This window comes from Anomaloglossus baeobatrachus, chromosome 2 (assembly GCF_048569485.1).
Source record: "Anomaloglossus baeobatrachus isolate aAnoBae1 chromosome 2, aAnoBae1.hap1, whole genome shotgun sequence".
NCBI classification, from domain to species: Eukaryota; Metazoa; Chordata; class Amphibia; order Anura; family Aromobatidae; genus Anomaloglossus; species Anomaloglossus baeobatrachus.
In genome coordinates this window covers 419,908,916-419,924,553 of record NC_134354.1, presented here as the reverse complement: position 1 = coordinate 419,924,553, position 15,638 = coordinate 419,908,916, and the positions used below count along the sequence as shown (strand labels likewise).

At 46.2% G+C, this 15,638-nt stretch overlaps 5 non-coding genes and 1 pseudogene across 5 annotated transcripts; all 6 read left to right on the top strand.

Annotated features, from left to right (window-relative positions):
* The first annotated feature begins 1,872 nt into the window (after positions 1-1,872).
* Positions 1,873-2,045, top strand: LOC142292523 (U2 spliceosomal RNA; annotated as a pseudogene).
* A 1,884-nt stretch (positions 2,046-3,929) lies between these two features.
* LOC142293115 (U2 spliceosomal RNA) lies at positions 3,930-4,122 on the top strand. Its single transcript, XR_012751121.1, has one exon. It is a non-coding gene; the product is annotated as a U2 spliceosomal RNA (small nuclear RNA).
* Positions 4,123-5,424: 1,302 nt separating this feature from the next.
* LOC142293317 (U2 spliceosomal RNA) lies at positions 5,425-5,608 on the top strand. Its single transcript, XR_012751284.1, has one exon. It is a non-coding gene; the product is annotated as a U2 spliceosomal RNA (small nuclear RNA).
* Positions 5,609-6,895: 1,287 nt separating this feature from the next.
* On the top strand, positions 6,896-7,080 carry LOC142293243 (U2 spliceosomal RNA). Its single transcript, XR_012751220.1, has one exon. It is a non-coding gene; the product is annotated as a U2 spliceosomal RNA (small nuclear RNA).
* A 1,287-nt stretch (positions 7,081-8,367) lies between these two features.
* LOC142293263 (U2 spliceosomal RNA) lies at positions 8,368-8,551 on the top strand. The gene has a single exon (XR_012751239.1). It is a non-coding gene; the product is annotated as a U2 spliceosomal RNA (small nuclear RNA).
* Positions 8,552-15,123: 6,572 nt separating this feature from the next.
* LOC142292499 (U2 spliceosomal RNA) lies at positions 15,124-15,314 on the top strand. Its single transcript, XR_012750654.1, has one exon. It is a non-coding gene; the product is annotated as a U2 spliceosomal RNA (small nuclear RNA).
* Positions 15,315-15,638: the final 324 nt, after the last annotated feature.

The following is a 15,638-nucleotide window of genomic DNA, read 5'->3' as shown; positions in this document are numbered from 1 at the left end:
TATCTTTAGATTTCCAAAAGGCTTTTGACAGGGTCTCGCATTTTTATCTTTTTAAAGTAATGGAGAGAATGGGCTTCCCCATGGTTTTTATAGAAAAAATAGGACTTTTATACAAAGAATCTTTTTCCCAGGTTTTAATTAATGGTTTTTTTACGCAGGAAGTGGCTTTGCTGTCTGGGGTGAAACAGGGGTGCCCCATGTCCCCCCTTCTTTTTATATGCGCCATTGAGCCCCTCTTGTGTCGGTTACGGGATGATAATGTTATTAGAGGGGTCCCCATCCCAGGGGGGGGGAGGACAGCAGGTCAAGGCCCTAGCTTATATGGACGATGTTTCATTGTATTGTACGAACACAGCTGCTGTTAACAGAGCAATTCTGGACACCGAAATTTTTAGCTTAGGCTCTGGTTTTAAACTCAATGTGAGTAAATGTGATTGCATGACGGTGGGACAATGGGAGCCAGACCCCCCCAAAATCCCAGTACAAACAGAAGGCATTAAAATATTGGGGGTCCTATTTAATGCAGAAAATGACGGTCAAAAAAACTGGGACTCAGTACTGGGTAAAATAGACCAGAAAATTTCTTTGTGGCAACTAAGGAAACTGTCAATGGAGGGGAAGATCCTGGTAATTAAAATGGTTTTGCTTCCAATTATTTTATATGCTGCCATGGTTTTCCCTCCAAATTCCCTGTATATGAAAAGACTGCAAAAGCCCCTATTTTACTTTTTATGGGGGTCAAAAATGGAGAAGCTGAGGAGGGTGGTGGTCTGTAAAAGTAAAAGAAATGGTGGTAAGGGCCTCCCAGACCTACGACTGTTTATTTTTATTAAGTTTTTTGTCTTCTGTTACAAGTGTATTAAGATGGAAGGGGCTTTCTCATGTTTTCTCCATTATTGCACAGGGTTCCTCTTTAGGAAGTTGCAGATTGAAATGCAATCTAACTGTCCTTTTCTGTTGTCTCCCCCGAAACATTATGAAGTTTTAACTAAAGTAATTGATGACTATGATTTAACTAATGTTGACCTGCAGGTCCTCTCAGACCAAAAAAAGCTCACGTTTGTCTGCAAGGGACAGGAGGTAATGGAAGATGTGGCTAATTTCTCTGTCTCCAGGTGCCAGTTAATTTGGAATAATGTAGCATGTCCTGCCCTGGGGAACACACAAAAGGACCTCGCTTGGCAGATAGTCCATCAGTGTCTGCCCACCAGGGCCTTTCAACATCATAGAGGGTTGGTGGCGAGCGCCCGGTGCCCCAGGGACAGGTGTGCACAGGAGGAGACCGTATTTCACCTGTTTTGGTACTGTCCCTTTGCACAAGGCCTATGGCAAACAGTGGGCACTCTGTTGAAATGGGTGTGTGGTCTGAGAGTTTTAAATTGTGATGTAATTTTATACGGTTTTCTTGAATGTCCCACCATGTCACAAGCAAGAGTAGCATGGCTCATAATAAACAGTTTCAAAGAGGCATTATGGAAAACACGTAATATTTTATTGTTTAAACATGACTGTATTCCTATTAAAGATTGTATTGGCCTGGCGCTATGTGAAATGTACACCTATTACCTGAGAGATTGTAAAGCGCTAGGCACACAAGAAGCAAAAAAGGCGTGGTGTCTCCAAATCTGGAACACTTATATGTATTTATAACTATTTTTTAATGGTTTTATTTGCCTTTTAATATATGCTTTTATGTCATGTTTTATATGACGCCTTGTTTAGTCGGTTTTATATATTGCTTTTTATTGATTTTATGCCATATTTTACTGCTATTTGAAAGAGTTGAATATTAATTGTCATTTTACTGTGTTTTTATCATTCTGTGAAAATAGATGATTTTTGTTCTCTCTTTGTTATGTGCTATGAATCAATAAAGCTTGTTTGAAACGTGATCTGTTCTTATCAGTTTAATATCTGATACGTCCCCTATCTGGGGACCATATATTAAATGGATTTTTAGAACAGGGAGATGGAAAAAGAGCTTGCTCTGTCCACTCCACGCATTGACCTGGTATTGCAGTACCTCCAGGACCAGTGCACCCCTTCTTAACCCAGTTTCCAAAAGCAGAACTCAATTCACCTGATTCATATTAGCCCGATTAGCGAATTGAAATGAATTTTTATCTTTCACACTTTTTACTTGCTTTATTCATCCAAATGGCAAACTCATCACCACTCAACTTCACCAACTCTGCTATGTCCCGTGCAGTATCTTGTTGTCAGTCTAATCTAGATCATGTGCAATTGAATGGAATAGATCCCTTTTGGACAAAGTGGAGTCAGCTGCTGCAGTGACCACAGGTGTGTTGCAACCTACTGCGAAGCCTGATACCGCAATATAAGGAACGTCAAATACTAAGAATGGGCGACCTATGAAAGAATTAGTACTTTCATTAAGTATACTAAACCGGCTAATTGGGAATAGACAAACTGTAAAAAGCCCTCTGAGAAAGCCCCCCTCTAACCTTTGTTAGTACGCTTTTCTGTAGTCTGCCTGTTGATGTATTTTCCGTTTGAACAGTGCACAGCATGAAGAGACGGAACACTGGCGGCTTGTCACAATGCCCCCCGCTGACCTCACAATAGCGCTGCTGCCTAGAAAGCTAGCTGCGCAGCAGAAGTTTCTCTTTGGGTGGGAGGTGGGCTAGTGGAAGGAGGGGTCAAGCCGTTTTTTTCCCGGGTGGTAGGGGGATGACAGGACAAGGAATGTGGGGGGTGAGAAGGGTTCAGAGGGCAGGGTTTGGGGGCTGGGAAGTGAAGGGAAAAGATTAGGGTTTGGGGATGATGAAAGGGCTTTCTACAGGTAAGGATGGCAAAGGGTGGCAGTGACGGAAAGTCAGGCGACCTGTCCTGTCCGTCTTTTTGTATCATGAATTGGAAAGACTGCAAGGGGCAGGGGAGGTGCTTGTGCCCAAAAGGAGGAGTTATTCAGATTCATTGCAGTGGGCGGCGGCTGCAAAACGCACCATTCTTCGTGTTTTTGCTGTGCAAAGCAGCCTTTTCAAGGGTTGGCTTGGGTGACAAAATGTCTTCTGTAGGCGTGGGTTTGTCTCCCTCTCACTCTCTCTCCCTAACATGTGTCCGGCATAGGCCAGGGTGCCACTCGAGGCCCAAACCAATTCTGGTTATCGCTTCTCGGCCTTTTGGCTAAGATCAAGTGTAGTGTTGTTCGAAGAGGTGGTTTAAGCTCCAGGCCACCTTAGTACAATGATACAATGCACACTGGAAGGTTGCGCTTGCTAGTACTCTGGGTGGATAGTATATTCATCTAAAGGAAAACATGGCCCTACCAGGATCGAGGCTATTAGACTGAGTAAGGGTGGGGGGCTATGGTACAACGTGCCCCAGGACTGACGACCCTGGAGTGAGTCTGAGCTTGCTGGCTTGGGACCCCGGCAAGCCTTGGGCTCTGTAGCACACCGTACCTTGCCTTTTCATACTTTTTGAGCATATTACCCTATCCCGGCCTTCTGGCTAGGAAGGGAAATTTTTATAATCCCGGTCGGAGGTCTGGTCAGCTTTGGGCTGAGAAACCAACACCCGGTTGGAGGTCTGGGTCAGCTTCGGCTGAGAAACCAACACCCGGTTGGAGGTCTGGGTCAGCTTCGGCTGAGAAACCAACACCCGGTTGGAGGTCCGGTTAGCCTTGGGCTGAGAAACCAACACCGGTTGACGGTCCGGGCAGTTTCGGCTGCGAAACCAACAACTAGTAGCTCTCTACTCCACTTGGGTAAGATGCCTGGGTGGACGCTGGGAGCAACGACAAGGCTCAACCAGGCTTCGGCTTGGGGGAGCACCGAAGATCCCTGACCCTTGCTGTGGCCTTCTGGCTCGGAGGGACGGGGTTGATTTTTGGGGACCCTCTCCTCACGGTGGGGTCCACACGAATCCTAGCCTTTGCACTGTTTTTGGTGTGACTTCGGTCATGCATTTTTTGTGGTGCTTTGGAAAGCTTCATTAAATCAAAAATCTGTTCTTATCAGTTTAATATCTGATACGTCCCCTATCTGGGGACCATATATTAAATGGATTTTTAGAACAGGGAGATGGAAAAAGAGCTTGCTCTGTCCACTCCACGCATTGACCTGGTATTGCAGTACCTCCAGGACCAGTGCACCCCTTCTTAACCCAGTTTCCAAAAGCAGAACTCAATTCACCTGATTCATATTAGCCCGATTAGCGAATTGAAATGAATTTTTATCTTTCACACTTTTTACTTGCTTTATTCATCCAAATGGCAAACTCATCACCACTCAACTTCACCAACTCTGCTATGTCCCGTGCAGTATCTTGTTGCCAGTCTAATCTAGATCATGTGCAATTGAATGGAATAGATCCCTTTTGGACAAAGTGGAGTCAGCTGCTGCAGTGACCACAGGTGTGTTGCAACCTACTGCGAAGCCTGATACCGCAATATAAGGAACGTCAAATACTAAGAATGGGCGACCTATGAAAGAATTAGTACTTTCATTAAGTATACTAAACCGGCTAATTGGGAATAGACAAACTGTAAAAAGCCCTCTGAGAAAGCCCCCCTCTAACCTTTGTTAGTACGCTTTTCTGTAGTCTGCCTGTTGATGTATTTTCTGTTTGAACAGTGCACAGCATGAAGAGACGGAACACTGGCGGCTTGTCACAATGCCCCCCGCTGACCTCACAATAGCGCTGCTGCCTAGAAAGCTAGCTGCGCAGCAGAAGTTTCTCTTTGGGTGGGAGGTGGGCTAGTGGAAGGAGGGGTCAAGCCGTTTTTTTCCCGGGTGGTAGGGGGATGACAGGACAAGGAATGCGGGGGGGTGAGAAGGGTTCAGAGGGCAGGGTTTGGGGGCTGGGAAGTGAAGGGAAAAGATTAGGGTTTGGGGATGATGAAAGGGCTTTCTACAGGTAAGGATGTCAAAGGGTGGCAGTGACGGAAAGTCAGGCGACCTGTCCTGTCCGTCTTTTTGTATCATGAATTGGAAAGACTGCAAGGGGCAGGGGAGGTGCTTGTGCCCAAAAGGAGGAGTTATTCAGATTCATTGCAGTGGGCGGCGGCTGCAAAACGCACCATTCTTCGTGTTTTTGCTGTGCAAAGCAGCCTTTTCAAGGGTTGGCTTGGGTGACAAAATGTCTTCTGTAGGCGTGGGTTTGTCTCCCTCTCACTCTCTCTCCCTAACATGTGTCCGGCATAGGCCAGGGTGCCACTCGAGGCCCAAACCAATTCTGGTTATCGCTTCTCGGCCTTTTGGCTAAGATCAAGTGTAGTCCCTTCATTGGGTTTGCCTTGGTCTTGGCTGGGAGGGGCCCGGGCTTGCACAACCGCCGGCCTCGGGGATTGTTGCGCCTTTTGGTGCTTACGTCCCCTTGTGGCTGGTGGTTCCTGGGCTCGGGAGGCGATCTCCCAGGCACTGCGCTTTTGTGTGGTGGCCTGCTGGCCTTCGGGGCTACCTTGATTCTGAAAATTGCGGATGAAATCTCATCTGTTCTTATCAGTTTAATATCTGATACGTCCCCTATCTGGGGACCATATATTAAATGGATTTTTAGAACAGGGAGATGGAAAAAGAGCTTGCTCTGTCCACTCCATGCATTGACCTGGTATTGCAGTACCTCCAGGACCAGTGCACCCCTTCTTAACCCAGTTTCCAAAAGCAGAACTCAATTCACCTGATTCATATTAGCCCGATTAGCGAATTGAAATGAATTTTTATCTTTCACACTTTTTACTTGCTTTATTCATCCAAATGGCAAACTCATCACCACTCAACTTCACCAACTCTGCTATGTCCCGTGCAGTATCTTGTTGTCAGTCTAATCTAGATCATGTGCAATTGAATGGAATAGATCCCTTTTGGACAAAGTGGAGTCAGCTGCTGCAGTGACCACAGGTGTGTTGCAACCTACTGCGAAGCCTGATACCGCAATATAAGGAACGTCAAATACTAAGAATGGGCGACCTATGAAAGAATTAGTACTTTCATTAAGTATACTAAACCGGCTAATTGGGAATAGACAAACTGTAAAAAGCCCTCTGAGAAAGCCCCCCTCTAACCTTTGTTAGTACGCTTTTCTGTAGTCTGCCTGTTGATGTATTTTCCGTTTGAACAGTGCACAGCATGAAGAGACGGAACACTGGCGGCTTGTCACAATGCCCCCCGCTGACCTCACAATAGCGCTGCTGCCTAGAAAGCTAGCTGCGCAGCAGAAGTTTCTCTTTGGGTGGGAGGTGGGCTAGTGGAAGGAGGGGTCAAGCCGTTTTTTTCCCGGGTGGTAGGGGGATGACAGGACAAGGAATGCGGGGGGTGAGAAGGGTTCAGAGGGCAGGGTTTGGGGGCTGGGAAGTGAAGGGAAAAGATTAGGGTTTGGGGATGATGAAAGGGCTTTCTACAGGTAAGGATGGCAAAGGGTGGCAGTGACGGAAAGTCAGGCGACCTGTCCTGTCCGTCTTTTTGTATCATGAATTGGAAAGACTGCAAGGGGCAGGGGAGGTGCTTGTGCCCAAAAGGAGGAGTTATTCAGATTCATTGCAGTGGGCGGCGGCTGCAAAACGCACCATTCTTCGTGTTTTTGCTGTGCAAAGCAGCCTTTTCAAGGGTTGGCTTGGGTGACAAAATGTCTTCTGTAGGCGTGGGTTTGTCTCCCTCTCACTCTCTCTCCCTAACATGTGTCCGGCATAGGCCAGGGTGCCACTCGAGGCCCAAACCAATTCTGGTTATCGCTTCTCGGCCTTTTGGCTAAGATCAAGTGTAGTCCCTTCATTGGGTTTGCCTTGGTCTTGGCTGGGAGGGGCCCGGGCTTGCACAACCGCCGGCCTCGGGGATTGTTGCGCCTTTTGGTGCTTACGTCCCCTTATGGCTGGTGGTTCCTGGGCTCGGGAGGCGATCACCTGCGGCACTGCGCTTTTGTGTGGTGGCCGATGACCGTTTTCTGAAATTTGCGGATGAAATCTCATCTGTTCTTATCAGTTTAATATCTGATACGTCCCCTATCTGGGGACCATATATTAAATGGATTTTTAGAACAGGGAGATGGAAAAAGAGCTTGCTCTGTCCACTCCACGCATTGACCTGGTATTGCAGTACCTCCAGGACCAGTGCACCCCTTCTTAACCCAGTTTCCAAAAGCAGAACTCAATTCACCTGATTCATATTAGCCCGATTAGCGAATTGAAATGAATTTTTATCTTTCACACTTTTTACTTGCTTTATTCATCCAAATGGCAAACTCATCACCACTCAACTTCACCAACTCTGCTATGTCCCGTGCAGTATCTTGTTGTCAGTCTAATCTAGATCATGTGCAATTGAATGGAATAGATCCCTTTTGGACAAAGTGGAGTCAGCTGCTGCAGTGACCACAGGTGTGTTGCAACCTACTGCGAAGCCTGATACCGCAATATAAGGAACGTCAAATACTAAGAATGGGCGGCCTATGAAAGAATTAGTACTTTCATTAAGTATACTAAACCGGCTAATTGGGAATAGACAAACTGTAAAAAGCCCTCTGAGAAAGCCCCCCTCTAACCTTTGTTAGTACGCTTTTCTGTAGTCTGCCTGTTGATGTATTTTCCGTTTGAACAGTGCACAGCATGAAAAGACGGAACACTGGCGGCTTGTCACAATGCCCCCCGCTGACCTCACAATAGCGCTGCTGCCTAGAAAGCTAGCTGCGCAGCAGAAGTTTCTCTTTGGGTGGGAGGTGGGCTAGTGGAAGGAGGGGTCAAGCCGTTTTTTTCCCGGGTGGTAGGGGGATGACAGGACAAGGAATGTGGGGGGTGAGAAGGGTTCAGAGGGCAGGGTTTGGGGGCTGGGAAGTGAAGGGAAAAGATTAGGGTTTGGGGATGATGAAAGGGCTTTCTACAGGTAAGGATGGCAAAGGGTGGCAGTGACGGAAAGTCAGGCGACCTGTCCTGTCCGTCTTTTTGTATCATGAATTGGAAAGACTGCAAGGGGCAGGGGAGGTGCTTGTGCCCAAAAGGAGGAGTTATTCAGATTCATTGCAGTGGGCGGCGGCTGCAAAACGCACCATTCTTCGTGTTTTTGCTGTGCAAAGCAGCCTTTTCAAGGGTTGGCTTGGGTGACAAAATGTCTTCTGTAGGCGTGGGTTTGTCTCCCTCTCACTCTCTCTCCCTAACATGTGTCCGGCATAGGCCAGGGTGCCACTCGAGGCCCAAACCAATTCTGGTTATCGCTTCTCGGCCTTTTTGCTAAGATCAAGTGTAGTCCCTTCATTGGGTTTGCCTTGGTCTTGGCTGGGAGGGGCCCGGGCTTGCACAACCGCCGACCTTGGGGATTGTTGCGCCTTTTGGTGCTTACGTCCCCTTTTGGCTGGTGGTTCCTGGGCTCGGGAGGCGATCACCTGCGGCACTGCGCTTTTGTGTGGTGGCCGCTGTCCGTTTCTGAAATTTGCGGATGAAATCTCATCTGTTCTTATCAGTTTAATATCTGATACGTCCCCTATCTGGGGACCATATATTAAATGGATTTTTAGAACAGGGAGATGGAAAAAGAGCTTGCTCTGTCCACTCCACGCATTGACCTGGTATTGCAGTACCTCCAGGACCAGTGCACCCCTTCTTAACCCAGTTTCCAAAAGCAGAACTCAATTCACCTGATTCATATTAGCCCGATTAGCGAATTGAAATGAATTTTTATCTTTCACACTTTTTACTTGCTTTATTCATCCAAATGGCAAACTCATCACCACTCAACTTCACCAACTCTGCTATGTCCCGTGCAGTATCTTGTTGTCAGTCTAATCTAGATCATGTGCAATTGAATGGAATAGATCCCTTTTGGACAAAGTGGAGTCAGCTGCTGCAGTGACCACAGGTGTGTTGCAACCTACTGCGAAGCCTGATACCGCAATATAAGGAACGTCAAATACTAAGAATGGGCGACCTATGAAAGAATTAGTACTTTCATTAAGTATACTAAACCGGCTAATTGGGAATAGACAAACTGTAAAAAGCCCTCTGAGAAAGCCCCCCTCTAACCTTTGTTAGTACGCTTTTCTGTAGTCTGCCTGTTGATGTATTTTCCGTTTGAACAGTGCACAGCATGAAGAGACGGAACACTGGCGGCTTGTCACAATGCCCCCCGCTGACCTCACAATAGCGCTGCTGCCTAGAAAGCTAGCTGCGCAGCAGAAGTTTCTCTTTGGGTGGGAGGTGGGCTAGTGGAAGGAGGGGTCAAGCCGTTTTTTTCCCGGGTGGTAGGGGGATGACAGGACAAGGAATGCGGGGGGTGAGAAGGGTTCAGAGGGCAGGGTTTGGGGGCTGGGAAGTGAAGGGAAAAGATTAGGGTTTGGGGATGATGAAAGGGCTTTCTACAGGTAAGGATGGCAAAGGGTGGCAGTGACGGAAAGTCAGGCGACCTGTCCTGTCCGTCTTTTTGTATCATGAATTGGAAAGACTGCAAGGGGCAGGGGAGGTGCTTGTGCCCAAAAGGAGGAGTTATTCAGATTCATTGCAGTGGGCGGCGGCTGCAAAACGCACCATTCTTCGTGTTTTTGCTGTGCAAAGCAGCCTTTTCAAGGGTTGGCTTGGGTGACAAAATGTCTTCTGTAGGCGTGGGTTTGTCTCCCTCTCACTCTCTCTCCCTAACATGTGTCCGGCATAGGCCAGGGTGCCACTCGAGGCCCAAACCAATTCTGGTTATCGCTTCTCGGCCTTTTGGCTGAGATCAGATGCAGAGCTTAATTGTTTTGTGTATGGTTTTGGCTGGAAGGTGCCCAGGGTACCCGGCTCCTTGGCCTGGGGGGATCGTTTCACCTCACGGTGGGACTTCACCCCCCTGCTGCTATTGGGGAGCCGGATTAGTCCTTGGGCAACGAGAGGTGATCCCCCGGCGAAAGGCCGTGCCCGTGGAGACGGAAAGCCTTTTGCCAATTGCTAAATGCCTTGCATTCAGCGCTTTACCACTGGCTCCGGCCAGATACCGAACTCTGTTAAGTTCGAGGTTCCCGAGGGCCACGTAGGTTATGGGCATCCACTTGAGTTCGTTAACCAAGTAATGCGTAACCTGTTGGGCGTGAGAAATGAGGATATATATTGCCTGCAGGAGAGGGGGCAAACCATCTATATCCTCACATTAACGACCAAGGCCGCCTGTGGAAGACTCCAGGAGCGAGTTAAGGCAGAGACGTGCAGTAGACTGTTGGAGGGAGTGACTGTGACGTACCTATATGGAGATGGCGAAGTCCCACTCGTAGTATACATGTACAACCCCCATGTATCTGAGGAAGACATCATGCTCTTCCTGAGCAGGTACTGCTTCTCGGTGCGTTCATCAGGGAGAGTCATGGGCTACAGTGGGTTCTGGAACGGAAAGCGAAAGTTCCTGGTACGGTTCAGACCCGACTCGGGGAGTATTGATGGTCTAATGCATCCTCCATCCACAGTTGTGCTGGGTAGGAACCATGGGTCTTTGTTTTACAATGGACAGCCAGTCTATTGTAGGAAATGTGGCGGCCTTGGTCATGTGCAAAGCAATTGCACAAATGAACGGAGAAGTCTGTGTCACAACTGCGGCAGGTGGGGGCACGCCTCCAATGAGTGCCAGAGTGAAAAAACTTGCAGTGGATGTGGCTCAGGTACCCATCTTTTCACTAATTGCCCGTTGCGGACAAGGCGACAAGGAGGTCCTCAGGCACCTGCGGCTGGTTCCGCAGGAGTGCCAGTCAAAGGCGGCTTGGCCAAAATGGGGACTTCCGGGATGAGTTTTGCAGATGTGACTGCAGGGCGTAAAAAGACTGGTACAGCAGTTCTTCCTTCAGGAAACCAGTCAAATGTTCCAGCTACTTCCAGCACAGTTGGATCATTACCCTCTCTTGCAGAAGTCCAGGTTACGCCTGGTGGAGAGATGGGATCCCCTCAGAGCGGTTCTGGGGGAGGGCAGAAGCAACAGGAATGTTCTGCGGTTCCTGAGACCCCTGACTTGTCAGCGGTGTCTCAGGTGGATTCCGGTGGAAGTGGCGTTCGCCACCCAGATGTCCGCCCGGATGTCCGCCCGGATGTCCGCCCGGAGGTCCGCCCGGAGGTCCACCCGGAGGTCCGTCCAGATGTCCGTCCAGATGTCCGTCCAGATGTCCATCCAGATGTCCATCCAGATGTCCACCCAAAGGCTCACCATGATGACCACATTGATGTTCCCTGTGATGCCCGCCCCGATGCTTCCACAGCTGTTTCCGGTGAGGTCTACTCAGATGTCCAGGATGATGCTGGCCTTGTTGTTCGCCCAGATGTTAGTTTAACTATGGAGAAGGTTGGTCCAAAGGTCCCAAGCGTCCAACTGGAGGCGGACCAGATGGACCTAAGTGCCAGTTCTAAAAGAGCTGGTGAGGACTTGGAAACAGAGGGTAAGAAGCGTAAAACCCTCATTGAACAATCTGTTCCCAGTCCATCAGGCACAAATATGGACCCGAACTATCAGGTCTCGGACTCTGATGAGACGTGTAGTCTAAAAACGGTCTCATCTCTTTGTGTGGAATCTGATGGGTCAGAATTTGAGATTTCGGACTAAACAACGAACAAATAAATGGCTGCAATTCGTGTTGCCTCACTCAACGTGAGAAGCCTGAAAAGCCCAATTAGAAGGGCGGCTTTGTTGGCCTGGCTATTGACATTGAACTTTGAAGTTTTTTTTCTCCAGGAATGTGGTATAAGCCACGATTTAACCTACGATGACCTTAAAAAGGACTGGTCTATGGGTCCCTCAGTGTGGTCTGGGACTAACACAAACAAAGCCGCCGGCGTGGGTATTTTATTCAAAAACAAAAATGTTAATGTTTTATCTGTTACTGAGATTTTACCTGGTCGTGCATTATTAGTTCATGTTGTTTTTAATGGGTTTTTATGTCGTTTTTTAAATGTTTACGCCCCCCCAGATAAGAATGAGCGAGCCTCCCTTCTTAATGACATTTCTCTGTTTTTAACAGGTCCCTCTCCTTTGGTGGTGGGAGGGGATTTTAACTGTTTAATGTTGGGAGAGGGGAGAGGGGGGGGCGACCTGGCTAGACGGCCTGACAAAACCTCTAGTCAGGTCAAACATATGTTAACTGATTTTAACTTGCAAGATGTATGGAGAAAAACTCACTCAGCTGATCCGGGTTATACGTGGAAGGGTGGCTCTGTGAATTCCCGTATAGATTTCCTATTTTCCTCCACAGACACCTTTGTACCAAAAGCTGCTGGATTGATTGAAAATATTTTTTCAGATCACGCCCTCTTACATGCGGTGTTGGAACACGAGGGAGAGCCAAAAATAGGTAAGAGTGCATGGAAGTTGAATGTGACTTTATTAGAGGACGAGAAAACTAAGGCTGACTTTATTGCAAAATATAAGATCTGGAGAAGTAAAAAGCACCCAAATCAAACTATGTTGAACTGGTGGGAGGGCGTAAAATGGCGCATTAAGGATTTTTTTATTAAAGTGGGGAAACGGAAAGCCAGAGAAAAAAGAAGTAGGTTTAAAGATTTTAATGTTCGGTTGGAAACCCTCCATAAACTAAAGGCATGGGGGGTACCTGGTGTAGATGAGGACATTTCCAAGCTTAAAATAGAAATACAGAGGTTTTTGGAACAAAAGGGAAAAGAGATAGTGTTTAATTCCCATGTCAAATATCTAGAGGAAGGAGAGACATGTTCCAGATATTTTTTTAAAAAAGTGGGGGAGAGGAAACATTTTATCCAAGAATTAGAAGGACAATCTTCTGTTCAAGGCATGCTGGATGAAGCTTTTAATTTTTATAGTACTCTTTTTAGTCTTAAAACTACTGATGAATCTGCTTTTAAAGATAATCTTAATGTTTTATCCCAGTTTTTAAGCAAAGAGGATCAACAATTAATTTCAGTGGACATAAATCATGGGGAGATTGAGGAGGCTGTGAAAGACTTTAAAAAAGGTAAAGCCCCGGGGTCGGACGGTCTCCCCATGGAGTTTTATCTTTGTTTTTGGGATTTTATTAAGAATGATCTTTTAGCAGTTTTTAGTGAAGTTTTTAAGACTGATGTTTTACCCTCATCATGGAGAAAATGTGTGATTACCTTAATTTTTAAGAAAGGTGATAGGCCTCCAGTTTTCCAACCTGGACCTATCTCCCTTTTAAATACAGAATACAAAATTTTAGCTAAAGTGATTGCAAGTAGAATGAAAAAAGTCATTAAACATGTCATCCACCCAGATCAGGTCTGCGGCATCCCTGGAAGAACCATTTGGGAGCATCTGAATCTTATCCGGGACCTGATCTGGTATCAGAGTGACTGTAAGCAACCTATGGCTATTTTATCACTTGATTTTATGAAGGCATTCGACAGGGTATCACATTTTTATCTTTTTAATGTTCTGAGAAGAATGGGTTTCCCTACAGTTTTTATTGACAAAATCAAGCTTCTATATAAGGATTCATATGCACAGGTACTAGTCAATGGTTTTGTCACTAAGGAAGTTGCCCTCCTGTCTGGGGTAAAACAAGGCTGCCCCATGTCCCCACTGTTGTTTGTATGCGCAATTGAACCACTTCTGTGCCGCCTTCGGCAGGATAGGGTGGTCAGGGGGGTCCCTATTCCAGGGGGTGGTGGAAACCAGGTAAAATCATTGGCCTATATGGATGATGTCTCTGTGTACTGTGCAAGCTCTGCAGCTGTGAACAGGGCCCTCCTGAACACTGAGATATTCAGCGCAGGGTCTGGCTTTCGTCTGAATGTTGACAAGTGTGACTGCTTGATTATTGGCCCCTGGGAGTCCGAGCCACCTAAAATCCCAGTCCAAACTGATGGTATTAAGATTTTGGGTGTACAATTTGATGCAAGAAATGATGGATGTACAAATTGGGATTTAGTATTAGATAAAATCAATAAAAAGATTTCTTTTTGGCAGCTAAGGAAAATGTCCATGGAGGGGAAGATACTTGTGATAAAAATGGTTTTATTCCCTATTATCCTGTTTGCGGCAATGGTGTTCCCCCCCAACTCCCTCTACCTGAAGAGGCTTCTCAAACCCATTTTTTATTTCTTGTGGGGCTCTAAAATGGAGAAGCTGAGGAGGGTGATTGTCAGCAAGAGTAAGGGTAACGGAGGTAAGGGGCTGCCTGATCTTAAACTGTTTTTATTAATCAAGTTCTTTGTATTCTGCTTTAATTGTCTGAAAAATGACGGGGCTTTTGCATGTTTTTTAAGGTACAGCACGGGGTATGTTTTTAAAAAACTACATGTTGATATTTTACCTAATCGTCCTGTCCTTTTATCCCCTCCGAAACAATATAAGATCTTAGAGACTATTATATCTGAATATGATCTGATAAATGTGGACAAGGGAGTTTTGTCCAATCAGCGTAAGTTGACAGCCGCCTGTAAGGGTCATGAGATTATGGAGGATGTGGCTAATTTTTCCCCGTCTAGGTGCCGATTAATTTGGAACAACGTCTCATGCCCTGCTCTTAGTAATATGCAAAAGGATCTGGCCTGGCAAATAGTCCACCAATGTCTCCCCACCAGGGCCTTCCAACATCGTAGGGGACTTGTGACCAGTGCCAGATGTCCAAGAGACAGGTGTGCACAGGAGGAGACGGTGTTCCACCTGTTCTGGTATTGTGCTTACGCACAAGAGGTATGGCAGGCAGTGGGCACGCTCCTGAAATGGGTGTGTGGGTTGCGTACCCTAAATTGTGATGTGGTGTTATACGGTATAATTGATTGTCCTACCATGTACCAGGCAAAAATCGCATGGCTCATCATTAACAGTTTTAAAGAGGCCCTATGGAAAACCAGAAATATTTTACTGTTCAAGCATGATTGCATCCCTGTAAAAGACTGTATAGGTCTTGCATTATGTACCATGTACACGTATTATTTGAGAGATTGCAAAAATCAGGGAACAATAGAAGCAAAAAAGGCATGGTGTCTCCAGATATGGAACACTTTTATGTATTCATAATCATATTTAATTTGTGATTTTATATGTCTTTTTACTATATTGCTTTTAATGTATTTTATGTCATGTTTTAAGTAAAATGCTGGTTTTATGTATGTTTATGTGATTTTATGTGATATTTTACTGTACCTGTAAAAACCTGATTTGGGGTTTTATGATGCGTTTCATGTGCACAAGTAACCGTGTTTTGTATTTAATGCGTGACTTTTTGTTTGTGACGACTAATGAGTTTAATAAAGCTTGTTTGAAACGTGATCTGTTCTTATCAGTTTAATATCTGATACGTCCCCTATCTGGGGACCATATATTAAATGGATTTTTAGAACAGGGAGATGGAAAAAGAGCTTGCTCTGTCCACTCCACGCATTGACCTGGTATTGCAGTACCTCCAGGAGCGGTGCACCCCTTCTTAACCCAGTTTCCAAAAGCAGAACTCGATTCACCTGATTCATATTAGCCCGATTAATGAATTGAAAGAAAGCATACAACTTCATATGCACCTCAATTTGGCCCATTCACTTTTCCCACTTCAAACTCCTTTTGCTTTTTATCTTTCACACTTTTTACTTGCTTTATTCATCCAAATGGCAAACTCATCACCACTCAACTTCACCAACTCTGCTATGTCCCATGCAGTATCTTGTTCTCAGGCTAATCTAGATCATGTGCAATTGAATGGAATAGATCCCTTTTGGACAAAGTGGATTCTATTGCTGCTGCTGCTGCTGCTGC